General features: G+C 46.4%; 1 pseudogene; it reads right to left on the minus strand.

Annotated features, from left to right (window-relative positions):
* Window positions 1-1,389: 1,389 nt before the first annotated feature.
* LOC127450571 (uncharacterized) lies at window positions 1,390-15,542 on the minus strand (annotated as a pseudogene).
* Between the last annotated feature and the right edge of the window lie 627 nt (window positions 15,543-16,169).

The following is a 16,169-nucleotide window of genomic DNA, read 5'->3' on the forward strand; positions in this document are numbered from 1 at the left end:
CACTATTGTAACTATGGTAACAGTGGCGTTGGTTTTTGCTGTACCAGTTTGAGTCCGATAATGAAAGTTTGGAAGAACAAGCTGATCAATCCGAACCACCTCGCAAGCATGACTTGAGCAGGATGTTTCACAGTGGTAAGTTTTAATTTTGTAGCTTTCTTACAAGTACATTGTTGATTATCGTGAACCTAACAAAGCTTCAAGTAAAAGACACGTAGTGCATCTAAGTTTGTCATCTTTTGCTGGAATGGGTGAGCCAAAATTTTTTCGCCCGAGCTATGAACAGAGAACAGAGGCTTACTCCCGGTTAGTGAGCAAGTTAGCCATGGACTACCATGGATAGCGGCCGTAACATTACAGCTTGTAATTATATAAGACTCTTGAGATCAACCATTTTGTTTCACAGTTTTAGGTAAAAGCCGGCCCACAGCTGAATAGTAAACCCTTACCAAAACAATAACGTTACATAGCAAGTTAGCCGAGCACTACCATGGATTGCAAATATAAAATTACCATTTGTAAAAATACATCCATCTCCACACTTGATCACTATTCATGATAGTAAGAACGACAAACAATCAGCATGATTCTACACAACTGTAGGTTAAAGTGGGCCCACAGCTGAACAGCACAACTATTTCAACACAATAACATTAGCTTGCAGGTTAGCAGAGGCCTACAGCTGTGCACTTGGTGTACACCGTAGCTACAACACAAAACTCTGCATTTGAACTCTCGGTAGCAGATAAATCCACAAATAATCAAGCATACTTACAGATTGTGATCCTGAAGCGCCAGATTGTCCCAACAATGTGGGAACTGCACCATCTTTCAGGAGTAACTGTCTTGAAAATCCAGCACTGGTTGTGGTTGTACTGCTAAATAATTCAAATACATTTTAACCACTGATTCTTCAATTCGTCTGCCTTTGGAAGTCCAAACAAAGAGGTTTTGCTTTTGCAGTGAAGAAAACAGCGTCTTCTCGACATGGCGACAACATTAACCCAACTCATCCTGGCCTCGGCTATAACTACGTTTGTTTGAGGGTGGGCCAAAGTAGCCCTTAGGCGGGCATTATGCAAAAGTGTTACATAGTGATGTAGATACTTTATGGAAGAAATGGCTGGACTACAATCCAGCTGTTTCTTGTAGTTCTTGAGCAGTGTTGTCTGTGGGAGAGAATAAATCCCTTTTGCATGGACTTTGTGCTTTGTAACTTTGCAGACCGTTTACATGCACAAACAGCTATAATGCACACTAAAGGAAAGGTAAAATCCCCAAAAGCATAATAGGGCCTCTTTAAGACATTACAGATGTTGCTGCTTCATTTTCCGTTACAGCATAATTTTCTGTAAAGCTGCTTTGAAACTATGTGTGTTGTGAAAAGCGCTATACAAATAAAAATGACTTGACTCCCCTAATTCTTAGCAGTGAGTAGACTTTGCAGAGTAAGCTGTCAGCGAAGCCTCTACATCCCACTTCAATGGATTCACAGCAAGCCCTCCATCCCTGTCTCTGACACTGCTCAACCAGCTCCTGGTACTTGACACGCTTCCTCTTATTCGCCTCCTTAATGCAGTAATCCCAGGGCACCATCAGTTCGACGATGAACACTTGCTTTGATGTCTCTGACAATAAGACCATGTCAGCTCACAAAGATGTTGAGGAAATATTATCAAGGAACTTACACTGCCTGCCCAGGTCGAACTTGAGTTGCCAGTCTCCTGCAGAGGTGAGTAGGCCAGCTGATATTTTGGGCTGGATCTGCTCTCCAGCTTTCACAAAGGTAATGGGCTTCCTAAAAGGGTTGACATGCTTGCTGTTGGCTATGGCAATAGAGATGCTGTCAGCCACTGTCTTCGCCAGCAGTAGCAACCTTCTCCCAGGACTTTTGGACAACTGCTGAGGATATGTTCTAATTTTCCTCTCCCTGAGCTAAGAGGGTCCTGCTGGCGTGTTGCTCTTGCTCCAAACATAGAGATTTGCTGGGCTTTGCAGAACATTGTAAACTGCTTGAACAAGGTACTTGATAGTGCAGGGGTTTGCTTGCAAGATGTCCATCACTGATAATCTCAGCTGCAGTGTGCCATCCAACCTTTGTACATGCTGAACTACTCCTCCACTCTCCCCTTCTTCAACACTAGTGACCTTGATTTGGCAGGCTTGATGCTCATCCTAGCCCAGCTGATGAGGCTCTCCAAGCCCTGGAAGATCCATCTGCAGCTCAGAACTTATGCTGATTTGACAGTAAAATGGTCCACGAAGGCTCTGACTGGTGGCTGTCGAACTCCAGACCTGGTTAGTGGGCCTCTGCACTCAACCTCTGATGCTTTGACAGACATGTTCATGGCAAGGGTGAAGAGTACGACTGAGATTGTACAGCGTGTTATGATTCCTTTCTTCAGCTTACAGTATGCTAGCTCAATGCCACTGTCCCGGAAGTGACTTTCACTCTTAAGTTGCTGTAATAATCTATTATGAGGTCATTGATTTTCAAGGGGACATGGTGTCGGTCCAGTGCAGTCTCCACCAGCTTGTGGGGTAATGAACCATATGCGTTGGCAAGGTCCAACCACAGAACGGCCAGATCTCCCTTCCCCTCATGTGCCTCGCTGTGTGACTAATCCAGTGTGCTCTAGACACCCCAGCACTCCTGGGATTTCACCTCTCTGAACAGATGCATCGATATAGGTGTTCTTAAGGAGAAATCCAGTCAACCGGCAAGCCAGGATGCTGAAGAAAATCTTGCATTCCACACTGAGTAGAGCGATGGATCTGAACTGGTCAAGGTTTTAAGAGTTCTCCTCCTTGGGTATCCAAACACCCTCTGTACACCTCCACTGATCAACCACTCTACCCCTATGCCAGATGACCTTCATGTTCTTCCAAAGTGTTTTAAAGAGCCTCAGGGCAGCGCTTGAATAATTTGTATGGTAATCCACCAGGCCCTGGAGCTGAGTCAGCTCGTGCTGCTCTAACAACTTCTTGGACCTCCTTCCAGCTGGGTTCCGGTAGATCAAATTGTACTGTGCGAGGTGGTGTTTCAGTAAGTGCTGACACAGCTCTTGCTCCCTTGCTGGGTCACTGAAGGTGTTGTGGAGAAAGTGATCAATCTCCTCTTTGGAGCATGTCAGATGACCACTACGCTTCTGTCCTAGCAGCTTTTTGGTAAATCCAGAGGGGTTTGCTATAAAGGAAACTCTCTTCCCGGCTCTCTCCCTATCATGCCTCCTGTGCCATTCTGCTCTGTGCAAGGTGATTAGGTTCTTCCTGAGGATATTCCAGAGTTCTGTAAGTGCAGGATTTTCTTCACTCCCTTTCTTATACTGCTGTGTCAGGCAGCGGAGCCCAGCGGTTCATGGAGTAGGGATTTTTTCTATTCCATTCCACTGAGTGCACCTTTCACAAACCCATGAAATGAAAATTATGAGTTTTGATACTGTCAGTCCATGTCTGTTGGATATTGTTGGGCCTCATGTATTCAGATAGAAGACAAAGGCAGGCCTAACACAGTTGTAAAACCTAAATCAGGCCCCCACATACAAGGTCATAAATTATACTGATAAAAATCGCGCAAAAATCAAACAAAGGAAGTTCAAAACAGACTACAAATCCCATGAAGCCTTGCTCACTAAAGGATCGAACTCTCAACTCCTATTGGATGAGGCACACAACAGAACGCACCTCAACGATGACATCATCAGGAGTAGAAATACCTCTGAAATGCTTCCGGGATTTGCTTCCAGCAACTTAGCTCATCGCTGCTCTTAGGTGCAGCCTCGTGGCAAAAGGAAGTAACGTCCGACTTGAAACTGTGGCCACACAATCTCCATCTCGCTGGACGAGTTGAGATTACTCTGTGTTCCACCGAACACTCTAACGGATCTGAAGGAGACCGCTGAGCAATCCGCATCTTCATCCGTTTGCATGCAGAAGTGAAGAGATTAAAGATTTCTCTTCCATCTTCAATCAAGCCGACATTTCTGATTTCTCCGCCAGCCCGCTGAGAAGCAGTCAGCCGTACGCCCGCCGACAGAGCAAGGAAACGGCCTCCCGTCATCACCCGAGCCTCAAGGAACCGGGTCGGAGTTAAAGGACGGAGGAACACACATTCTACCTGTGTCCTCATGCGATTCAAGTAAGAGGTTTACGTCTGGGCAGAGATAGAATATTATAGTGTGTTATTCTTGTGTACCAAGGTTTTTGCTTGTACAGTTTACGGACCGCTGAATCCGCTCATTATTAATACTCAGGGTATTAATTATCACGAATTTGATTTGCTGTATTATGGTCCAACCACATTGGACTGTTGTGCATTTCTGCCATCGTGGGTGAGACCGGCAAACTGAGTTTATCCATTAAAGAATCAGAAACCGCAGGACGGTTTACGAGCCGTCCACGGTGTGTCTGAGTGATAAACTAACAGCTGCTTCCTCTCCCACGATCGCGAAACTGGCTCTGGGGCCGTCACTTTATTCTCTCTCTCTCTAACTAACCACACACACACACACACGCGCGCGATCCCTCACAAACATTCTCGGACACATTTTTGGCTAGTAGATAGCTTCGTGATAAAGCTCAGCTTTGTCCCTAAGCTATCATACAAACGGATACACTCGGTAACTGGTAGACGCCATTGACTGGTTTCTCTCCGCCCACATTTGTGGCCATATTCTCTGGCCGGAAGTCTCGCGTGACATACTCTCCACGAGAGTCACGTCTGCCATTTTGTGCACGCCCCTCCTTCACACACACACACACACACACACACACACACACACACACACACACACACACACACACACACACACACACACCCTCATGTGTTATAGGATTATTTTGATTTCCATATCTAATCATATCACTGTTTAGTTTGTAGTTGTAATTCGGAAGTTTATTGACTGCATTGTATTAATTATTAATTGATATTACTGCATAAATAAACTTTGTTATATTACCAAGAGAAGTGTTTTGGTTTGTTTTACATACACCTGTGTCATGCTGATGGGATGTCAGTGCTCAGATTCAAGCCTTCATTCATTGTTTTTTTTTCCCAAAAATCGATATTCTTCGGATGTCGATTTTCCTAAGAAAACAATCTAATATTGAGACTGTTATACTATCTGGTTATTAGTCCCTGATTCCAGGGTGGTGCCCCGTCAATGTTAATGCTTATTAATATTCTATTGATTTTTGATAATTGATAATTATCTTTGATGATTGTTGAATTTGAATGATCAATAAGCTAGTGTTAATTTTAATTAATGTTTCATCAATGTTAACAATTAACGATTATCTTTGATAACTGTTGATTTAAAGGATTAGAAAAGCTAACATTGATTCTCATCAATGTTCTATTGATTTTAATAATTAATAATTATCTTTGATAATTATTAATTATTGCTAATAACCAAACTTGCTCCTAAACGTAGCACACTACATTTACTGGAGCCCCATATGAGGTTTTAATGAGTTAGATTCAATTAATTAATTTAAATATTAATTAATAATTAAAGAAAAATTATTAATTATTTCTGATAGTAACACTGATCTAAACAACCAGTAAAGCCCTACAATATGAAATGAGAATGTCCCTTCCACTATACCACCTGCTTGATTAATTATAGTAAATCATGGAACATGGCAGTGAAATAAACTAAAGACATTTAGAGCACAACAGTTGGGTTACAGAAGTAACAATCCCATAAAAAAAATAAAATAAAAAAAATCTATAGCCTAATACATTTTTATCAATAACTTGTAAACATTTAAAGCCAGGCATACTGTGAGCACCAAGGTTGTTAACTGATGGCAAATGCTTCTGCTGAAGCCATAAGTCTGTGTTCTAACTTAAAACATTTAAAGTTAGGCATACTGTGAGCTCCAAGTTTAAATAATAAACTTTAAATATATTGATTCTAAACCTATAATTAACAACTTTAAATCAATGGTTTTATATTTCTCCATCATTTGTAATTCAATTATATCATTCGCAATGCTTCATGGGATTGTAGTTCATGTCCTCATGAAAGTTCATGCCCACAGTGTCCAATTTTCATATACTTTTTCACTTCAAATCATACTTTGTAATGTTATGACTCACTTTGGAGCTGGGTGGTTTGGGTAATGGCTTTTATACAGGATTTTATGAAAAGCCTACGGAAAAACAAATTATTTGAAAAGTACTTTCGGAACCAAGACGGCTGAAAAAAAAAAGCCTCTTGATTCAGGTGCTACTTATATTTTGATTCATTTTTTATTTTTATTAATGAGCCTTATGAATGAACTTAACCTTATTAATTAACTGCTGATCAAACTGAACAAATATGGATTTTATTTTTAGCATTTGACATTTTTCAGCATCCATTCAACAGAAACTAAATAAAACTGGCCAGTCTAAAGCTCTTAATGTTTCTTAAATAGTCTAGTTTTTCCCCACAAAGAAAATGATGTATGTAGTTAAAGTTCATGAATTAAAGAATGTGTTCCGAGCACAATTAAGTTAATGCTTAAAAAGTGAGCTTTTTAAGCCCTCAGTCACCATTAACTTTTATTGCATCTTTTCATTAAAATGAAAGTGAATGGTGACTGAAGTTAACATTCTGCCTAACATCTTCTGTGTTTCAAAAAAGAAATAAAGTCATACAGCTTTGGAACAACATGAGGGTGAGTAAATTACAGAATTTTCATTCTTGGGTGAACTATCCTTTTAAAAGGCAAGTGCAGAGCCATTTTGTAATATGTAAGCATTCATTTTAATCCTTATAAGCTGACATAGAACCTGTTTCTGGTGAAAGCTTATTAACATAACCTTCCAGTGAGTATTTTATTACAGAGAAACATCTATTCAGCTATTATAACAGGATTAAGGGCACTATTGTTCCCTTTACTAACATCACACACTACTGAAACCTGAGTGGCACAAAGTTTGCACGTCAATTGAATGTTGAATGTTCTGCATGAATTACCTCAATGAACCTGCTTAGAATGGTGCTCAGCTCCTGGAGACAGTGGACACGGCACTATAAAGTGCTCATGTACTTATAGCTGGGCAAACAGATATTAATACATTGATGCTGCCATTAGCCTCGGGGAACTGGAAAGGCTTGTCGACAGCCTCAGGGAACTGGAAAGTCTCGTCGACAGCCTTGGAGAACTGGAAAGGCTCGTCGACAGCCTCGGGGAAGCGCTGAACATTGAACTGAACTCAACTGAAGCTCTTGACCCGTATCTGCTTGATTTTATGCATTGCACTGCTGCCACACGATTGGCTGATTAGATATTCGCATGAATATGTAGGTGTACAGGTGTACCTAATAAAGTGCTTAGTGGGTGTCTATTAGGGATGGGCATTTTGGTCATTTTGTCTACTCGAGTAGTCTGACTAATTACTCGAGTATTCATCAAGTATTTGAGGGGCAATGACATGTACATGATTGTAAAAGACATACAAACATGCCTAACAAATGTCTTTGTCTGCTATATTGCATCTTGTTGTTCCAATGTATCGTCTGTTCATTATTATAGGCTGTTATAAAATAATCTGTTACAAAATGTACAAAAGATTGTAATAATGCATCATATTTTTTCATTATGTGAAGATTCGCTGCCTAACTCAATGAAAGAATGGGCACAACATGCGTCTGTCTGTTCTTCCTTCAGGTTACCATAGTAATCTTAGTAAATGTGCACCAGTTTTTTTTAACGATTTGAAAATAGAACCGTCTCAGTATCTAGCCTGCTCAGTGCTTCCACGTGAGAGTTAACAAACTCATTGACTATTTATACACAGGCACTAATTGCAATTTAAAAAGCCACAGGTGTGGGAAATTAACCTTTAATTGCCATTTCAACCTGTGTGTGTCACCTTGTGTGTCTGTAACAAGGCCAAACATTCAAGGGTATGCCATTTGGGTGATTTCTGTTATCATTATGATTTAAAAAGGAGCCAAACAACTATGTGATGATAAATGGCTTCATATGATCACTATCCTTAAATAAAAAGACAGTTTTTTGCATGATCAGTCATATTTTCAAAATCAATGCCAAAATGTCACAGTTTCTGCCAGGGTATGCAAACCTTTAAGCACAACTGTATACATTACTGTGCAGAAGTCTTAGGCACATAAGATGTTCCACAAAAACATTTGTCTTAAGATGGTTATTTATATCTGCTACTTTAGAGTTTCATTAGGAAATATCAATGTTGTACTCCCAAACATTCCTTTTGGAAATAGAATAGAATAGAAGAACAGGGAGCCCTGCAACAGATGGCATGGCCCTCACAGAGCCCCCCACTGAACATCGAGTCAGTCTGGGATTACATGAAGAGACAGAAGTAATTGAGACAGCCTAAATAAATAAAAGAACTGTGGCAAATTCTCCAAGAAGCCTGGAACATCCTGTCTGCCAACAACCAAGAAAAACTGTGTCCAGGTGTAAGTAGGAGAATTGGTGCTGTTTTGAAGGCAAAAGTGTTCACACCAAATATTGATTTAGCTATTTTCTGTTTATTGGACTTTGTATGACGTTAATTGATTAATGAAAACTATTTATGTCATTATTTTTTTAAGAAATCCTCACTTTAAAAGTTTTTCGTAAGTGCCTAAAACATTTGCACAGTGCTGTACATGTTCATTTGGGGATGAGGGCTGACACAGTTTAGGCCATAGCATTCACTTCTCGATATTTATTTAAAGATGAAAACAAAAAGAAAGAAAAACACTGCGTGTATCCTCTCTGGGGACCTCATGTCACTATTAAAGGCTACCCAGCAACAACATTTTTAATTCTTTTAAAATAATTTCAATGATATTCTGCTTAAAACTATTCAGACACACACCACTCCCGTAGGCTCTCACTGGAAAAAAGAAAACATGTGTCGGAAAAATGACCGATGGTAACAGTTGCCAAGACCGGATTGGTCAAAAACTGTTTTTAGGTGGGGCTTAGCAAAGGGTCAGTTGTTTCAGACTGAGGAAGTGAGACTTAAAATGTGGCACAATATACTGATTATGTTTGAACTAAATTTCACAGACTTATAATAGTTGTTTAAACTATATATATGTGTAGCCAAGTGGAGAAATGTCATGACATTTAAATCATAAATTGGGCGTGGCCCCTTTAAGAACCAGAGTTCCCTATCTGTCACTCACTCGACGTTGTGTCGATGCAGTGACACTAGGGGTCACTCTTGGGAGCCCGAGACACCTCTGGTCTTTGATGAAAGGCCAATGAAAATTGGCGAGTGGTATTTGCATGCCACTCCCCCGGACATACGGGTATAAAAGGAGCTGGTATGCAACCACTCATTCAGATTTTCTCTTCGGAGCAAAACGGTCACGCTCACTGAGCTGAATATTACTGTTCATTCACCTCTGCTGGATCTGACGGCGCATTTCAGCGGCTTCTTTCCCCCCTGCACTGGTGCACTGCAGAGAATGCCCCTGGGTGCTTCGGCAGAAATAAAAGAGTATATTTCTCTAAAAGAGTATATTTCTCTAAAAGAGCGGCACACACAGAACGTCTTTTTAAAGGCGTGTCTTTCTAAAGATGCTTTTCCGATTGTGTGTTATTCCTGGTTGCGCTCGTTATCTCTCACCTTCTGATGGTCACGATCACTGTCTTTCGTGTCTGGGCGCTGCTCACGCAGAGACAGCGTTCGTGGATGGTCATGTTCTCATTGCGAGGATATGTCCATGGCAACGTTGCGGTCGCGGCTCGCCTTTGTAAGAAAGCAAGCCACCCCAGAGGCTCCCCGCCTCGGTCCTTTTACCCACGGGTATGAGGCTAGCGCGGCTAGCACTGGGGGTGATTTGGGGACCCCAATGGGACCGCCTCCGCCGGGTATCCCCCCGCGGACCTTCCATTCCCCAGCACGCTCGTCTGCCTCGATCGGGCTTCCGGATGAATCCGCCGGCTCGTCTCACGGCGAGTTCGACCTCTTATTCAGAGCCCGCGAAAGTGATGAGCGCAGCATCGGAGAGCGGGCTCATCCAGTCGGAAGCCTCAGTTGGGCTCCTCCCTTCGGGGACGATTGCCCAGTCACAGGCTGACGTGGAGATGATGACATTCTTTCCCGGGCAGTCACGAGCGTCGGTTAGAGTGGAACCCTCTGCTCTTCCCTGAACCCTCGCGGCTCGGTGATTGGTTCCTGGGCTCGTGGCGCAGCTCAAAGCCACGCCCCATCCCCGTTCCTTTCTTCCAGGAAGTGTATGAATAGCTGACAAGGTCACGGGAGGCACTTTTTACTGCCCGGTCCTGATCTTTTCAGCTTCCCTGCCTTCACTACCCTTGATGGTGGGGCGGCCAAGAGCTATTCGGCAATCCCCCGGTGGATAAAGGCGCTCACGGTGCACCTATGCCCGCAGAGCGCCGCCACCTGGAGCGGGTGTCCAAAGCCCCCGTCCAAGGCCTGTAGGTTTACGTCGTCTCTGACGGCCAAGGCCTACGGTGCCGCTGGACAAGCCGCCTCTGCCCTGCACGCCATGGCTCTCCTGCAAGTCCGCCAAGGCGCTAAAGGAACTGCACGAGGGTAGTTCCACCCCAGGATTGATGCAGGAACTGCGCTCGGCGACCAACCTCGCTCTCCAAGCGACGGAGGTCACGGCGCGGCCTCTCGGGTGGACGATGGCCACACTAGTGGTCCAGGAGCGCCACCTTTGATTCAACCTGATCGAGATGGGCGAGGCCGACAAGACACAGTTCCTTGCTGCCCCCATTTCCTAGGCGGGCCTATTCGGCGACACCGTCGAGGACTTTGCCCAGCAGTTCTCGATGGTGGAGCAGTAGACAGATGCTAGCCGGCATATCCTGCCCCGGCGTGGCTCAAGATCCCGCACCCCATCTACTCATCACCAAGGGTGTCCCCCTGCAGTGACTGCACCGGCTCTGCCGCAGCCCGCCCCTTCGGCCCGGCCCCGGCATGGAGCCCACTGCAGGAAGCAGACGCCACCTGTCTCGCGGCCGCCCAAAACCCGTGAAAGGCTTCAAAGCGCCCTTGAGGCGGGAGACCCAGGGACAACGAAACCCGCTGCTCTGGAGCTGGTAAGCAGATCTCTCCATCTTGTTGTTACCTTTGCGTTTAATTGCACTGCATGCCCAAGTGGCTGCAGTACTCAAGAGCTCAGCAAGAGCAGTTTCCCTGTCCCTGGGTCACGTATCTGGTGTGCACGGCCATCATCATGACCGCCGTCCACCACTCTATTTGGCAGGTTTGGCGCTCCAGCAGCGGCACAAATCCGCCCCCAATGTGACAGTCTCCACGGGTCACGAGGACAGGCCTCTTCCTCCCCTGTCCCAGGCTGTTCCGGGAGTGGTCACAAGGCGCCAGGTAAGTGCTTCAATGTCCTTAGACTCAGCACAGCTTTACACAGACTCCCGTTCAAGATGCTGATGCAAAAACGCATTCTGGCGAGTGTCCAGCATCAAGATTGGTTTGCGGCGGTAGACCTGAAGGATGCGTACTTCCACGTCTCGATCCTTCCTCGACACAGACCCTTCCTGCGGTTCGCATTTGAGGGTCAGGCGTATCAGTACAAAGTCCTCCCTTTTGGTCTGTCCCTGTCTCCTCGCGTCTTTATGAAGATCGCAGAGGCTGCCCTTGCCCCGTTAAGGGAGGTGGGCATTCGCATTCTCAACTATCTCGACGACTGGCTAATCCTAGCTCACTCTCGAGACATGTTGTGCGCACACAGGGACCTGGTGCTCTCACACCTCAGCCGACTAGGGCTTCGGGTCAACTGGGAAAAGAGCAAGCTCCTCCCGGTTCAGAGCATCTCTTTTCTCGGGTTGGAGTTGGACTCAGTCTCCTTGACGGCACCTTACGAACGAGCATGCCCAGTCGGTGCTGGCCTGTTTGAAGGCGTTCAAACAGAGAACAGCGGTTCCACTGAAACTTTTTCAGAGGCTCCTGGGGCATATGGCGTCCTCGGCGGTGGCCACCCCGCTCGGGTTGATGCATATGAGGCCGCTTCAGCACTGGCTCCAGACTCGAGTCCCAAGATGGGCATGGCGCCACGGGACACATCGCGTGGCCATCACGCCGGTCTGACACAGTCTTTTCAGCCCTTGGACCGACCTCTCGTTTCTACGAGCAGGCGTTCCTTTAGAACTGGTCTCCAGGCACGTCGTGGTCATGACAGACGCCTCCAAAACGGGCTGGGGTGCTGTTTGCAATGGGCACGCCGCCGCCGGCCTCTGGACGGGTCCGCGACTGCATTGACTCGCCCTGCGGAGGTTGCGGCCATTGATTCTGGGCAAGCACGTGTGGTGGTAGACATGATCACTCAGGCTAGGGCCCCCTCTACGAGGCGCCTGTATGCCTTTAAGTGGCGTCTGTTCGCTAAGTGGTGTTCTTCCCATCGGGAAGACCCCCAGAGATGCGCAGTCAGATCAGTGCTTTCCTTCCTGCAGGAGAGATTGGAAATGGAGGCTGTCCCCTTCCACCTTGAAGGTGTATGTTGCTGCCATAGCAGCACACCATGACGCAGTCGACGGTAAGTCCTTAGGGAAGCACGACCTGATCATCAGGTTCCTAAGAGGCACCAGGAGGCTGAATCCCTCCAGACCGCGCCTCGTTCCCTCATGGGACCTCTCTGTAGTTCTTCAAGGTCTACAGAGAGCCCCATTTGAGCCTTTGCAGTCAGCCGAGCTTAAGGCACTCTCCTTGAAGACTGACCTCCTGACTGTGCTCACTTCCATCAAGAGGGTTGGTGACCTGCAAGCGTTCTCTGTCAGCGAAACGTGCCTGGAGTTCGGTCCAGGTTACTCTCACATGATCCTGAGACCCTGAAATGGGCCTTGCTCTCAGGCTCGGCGCAGTATATTGACACAATCCTGGTAATAGTGAAGTTTAGTGACAATAACCGAGGTTTTCCATTAGACTTCCTCGGTGTAAGACCTCGAGTGGTCAAGCAGGATTTCTTTCTCCATATGCAAATCTTCCTTCAGTAGTTTAGAGATTGATGCAGTGATGCTCGAGCCAGGTTCCTCTGTAACACTCACAATACGCACACTGCATCTCCGCATCCTTCCTTCCGTGACCGTCATCGGCAAGCCTCTTCTTTTTATATAAATGTTTTTTATTTCGGCAGTTTCTGTGAAACTTGCTAAATAAACATTAACTAGCAATACTATGTACATTTTGAACTAAATATCAATAACTTTTTTTGCCAATTTTGTCGCTTGTGAAAAATCTGCCTGAAGTAATATGAGGCAGAGAGCAGACGCTGTTCAGACTTTTTAATTTGTTTTTACACTGTTCAGGCCTGCTAGATAGATAAGTTATCTAGCTTGCTGATTTTACCATGTAATAAAAAAATGGTAGATATCTTTCTATAATTTAGTAGATAGCCTTACCCATCCATCACACAGACATGATTTTAGGTTGTGTGTAGCTTCCTGTTCACAAGGAAAGTGTGAGAGGGCTGTCTGCATTTGGATATTCTGCTTAGTCTGCAAGCCTTTGGTGAATGTTCAGTGTATGGATTTGTGAAGAACACACTGCTGGCTACCAATTGTGTATTTTTTTCTGTTGTAGAGATGGATAGAGACAAATGGCTCCCTGCTTTTGAGGGCATGAGCACACAGGAGGAAGATCTGCTGGACCAGGAACTACTGCAGGAAGACCCGGACCATAAGGAGATGGAGGATGAGATGGAACCTGATCCCCAGCCAAGACCATCAACTGGGTATATATGAATGTGTATGTATTGTTTTTCTATTTCTCATATGACTGATACTCACAATAACACTAAAACTGTTACTCTTATTATTTTGGGTATGGCTAGCCATTCTCGCACAGGTCCCAAGTCAGCTAGAAAGCGTAAACGCTTCCCTGACTCTGTTTCTTATCCTTCGTACTCTGACATCAATTCACAGGCACCAAAACCTCTCCCATTTAAGCCTAGCTGTCCATTCGGTATTGACTTAGGTAGCGTGCGTCAGGTTGTGCGGTCAACCTCCAATATGATGTTACAAGAAATTGACTTTTTCATGCTATTTTTTACTCAGGCTGTTGTTGCTGAGATATGCAGCTTTACAAACCGTCAGGGGTGGGAGCTCATCCTAAACTGTCAGTCATATTCCAGCTACCAAGGAGCTTGGATGGAGGTGTCCCCCAATGAATTTTACAAATTTCTTGGGTTGCTCATTTACATGGGGTTTTCAATTCTCCCTGATTCCCATTGTCATTGGGTAACCAAGTCACTTCAGGGCTCGTGGGCGAGGGGATTTATGTCGCGTGACCGCTACAAGGCTCTTTTAGCAGCACTACATGTTGTAGACCCTACCACAGAGGATAATCAGGTTCGCATTAGGAAGTTGCGTTATCTTATGTACCTTGTACTGGTATGTCCGACCCTTGAAGGCAAATCGAAGAAACGGTCTGTGACGAGGCAAAATCGAGACATGAACGTACACGTCCTTCAGGTCTACTGCCGCGAACCAATCTTGATGCTGGACACATGACAGAATGCGTTTCTGCATCAGCATTTTGAACGGGAGCTTGTACAGGGCCCGATTCAAATCTCGCAGGTCTAAGATTGGCCGCAACCCACCGCCTTTTTTCGGTACGATGAAGTAGGGGCTGTAAAACCCCTTCTTCATCTCAGCTGGAGGGACAGGCTCTATCGCATCCTTCTCTAGAAGGACTGCTATTTCTGCACGCAGAACAATGGCGTCCTTGGCTGCTACCGAGGTAAAACAGATGCCATTGAACCTGGGCAGGTGCCTGGCGTACTGAATCGCGGATCATCCTGACGAGCCACCACAACGGGTTGGAGAGTGCTAACCACGCCTCCAGACTCCATGCAAGGGGCACCAAGGGGACAATCGTGCTTGACATACCTGCGGATGGGGCCTCGCGGCAGGGCAGAGCAGTAGCTGCCTTGTTGTGAGGCCTCGCATCCCGAACCCGTGGCTGTGCTGAGAGAGATGTTAGAGCACTTACCTCACTCCGTGTACCCACAATAGGATCGGTCTGCGACGGTAGAGGAGGCTGCGCATCCTCGTGGCACATCGCATACACCTGATCGTGGATATGTGTGTTGCTGGGTGTGCAAAGGTGGAGGACTCGCATCTGCAGCACCCCTGCTGTGAGTATTCGATGTACGGCTGTCGGGCCGAGAGACGGGGGGGGCGTCATCTTCCTGCAGGAGTCTCTACGCCGAAGCCGAGCCGTTGGCTCGGGCTGTGGCAGAGCCAGTGTTGCTGCTGTATGTGGACGCCCTCGGCGACGAGCAGATGGGGTGTGAGATCTCGGCGGCCTGTAGGTGGAATCACACCGAGGCATGATGTGCTGGATGGCCTCCATCTGCTTCTTAACTGCCGAGATCTGCTGGGCAAAGTCCTCAACATTGTCGCTGAACAGGCCACCAAGTGAGATGGGGGCATCAAGAAAGCGAACCTTGTCAGCATCCCTCATCTCTGCAAGGTTGAGACACAGGTGGCGCTCCTGGACCACCATAGTGGACATCGCCTGCCCGTGCTGTTACCTTCGTCACCTGTAGGGCGAGGTCAGTCACCAAGCGCATCTCCTGCATCACTCCCAGGTCAGGAATACCCTCGTGCAGCTCTTTCAATGCCTTGGCCTTGTGGACTTACAGGAGGGCCATGGCATGCAAGACGGAGGCAGCCTGTCCAACAGCACTGTAAGCCTTGGCCGTCAGGGACGATGTAAACTTACAGGAGCCTAGGACGATTCCGCCATGTGGCAGCGTTTTGCGGGCACAGGTGCACCGCAATCACCTGAGGAACCTCCGTGTACCCCCTGGTCGCCCTGACATCAAGGGTAGTGAGAGCGGAGGAACTCACAAAATGGACTGGGCAGTAAAAGGTGACGGCCATGATTTCATGAGCTCCTCATGCACCTCCGGGAAGAAAGGAACAGGGGCAGAGTGCGGCTGAGTGCAGCGCTCTGAGCCCAGGACCCAATCATCCAGCCACGAATGCTCAGGGCAGGGTGGAGGGTTCCACTCCAGCCCGATGCTTGCAGCAGCCCGGGCAAGCATGGCCGTCAGCTCCGCATCGGCCTCTGACTGGGTGATCACACCAGACGGTGGGAGCCCGGCCGAGTCCTCGGCGTCAGACTGTAAAAGCCCGCTCTCCGATGCTGTGATCGATACCTCATCTCCTCGAGCCCCGAATGAGACAGGGGCGAACCGCCTGAC

This window comes from Myxocyprinus asiaticus, chromosome 13 (assembly GCF_019703515.2).
Source record: "Myxocyprinus asiaticus isolate MX2 ecotype Aquarium Trade chromosome 13, UBuf_Myxa_2, whole genome shotgun sequence".
In the NCBI taxonomy this organism is placed as follows: Eukaryota; Metazoa; Chordata; class Actinopteri; order Cypriniformes; family Catostomidae; genus Myxocyprinus; species Myxocyprinus asiaticus.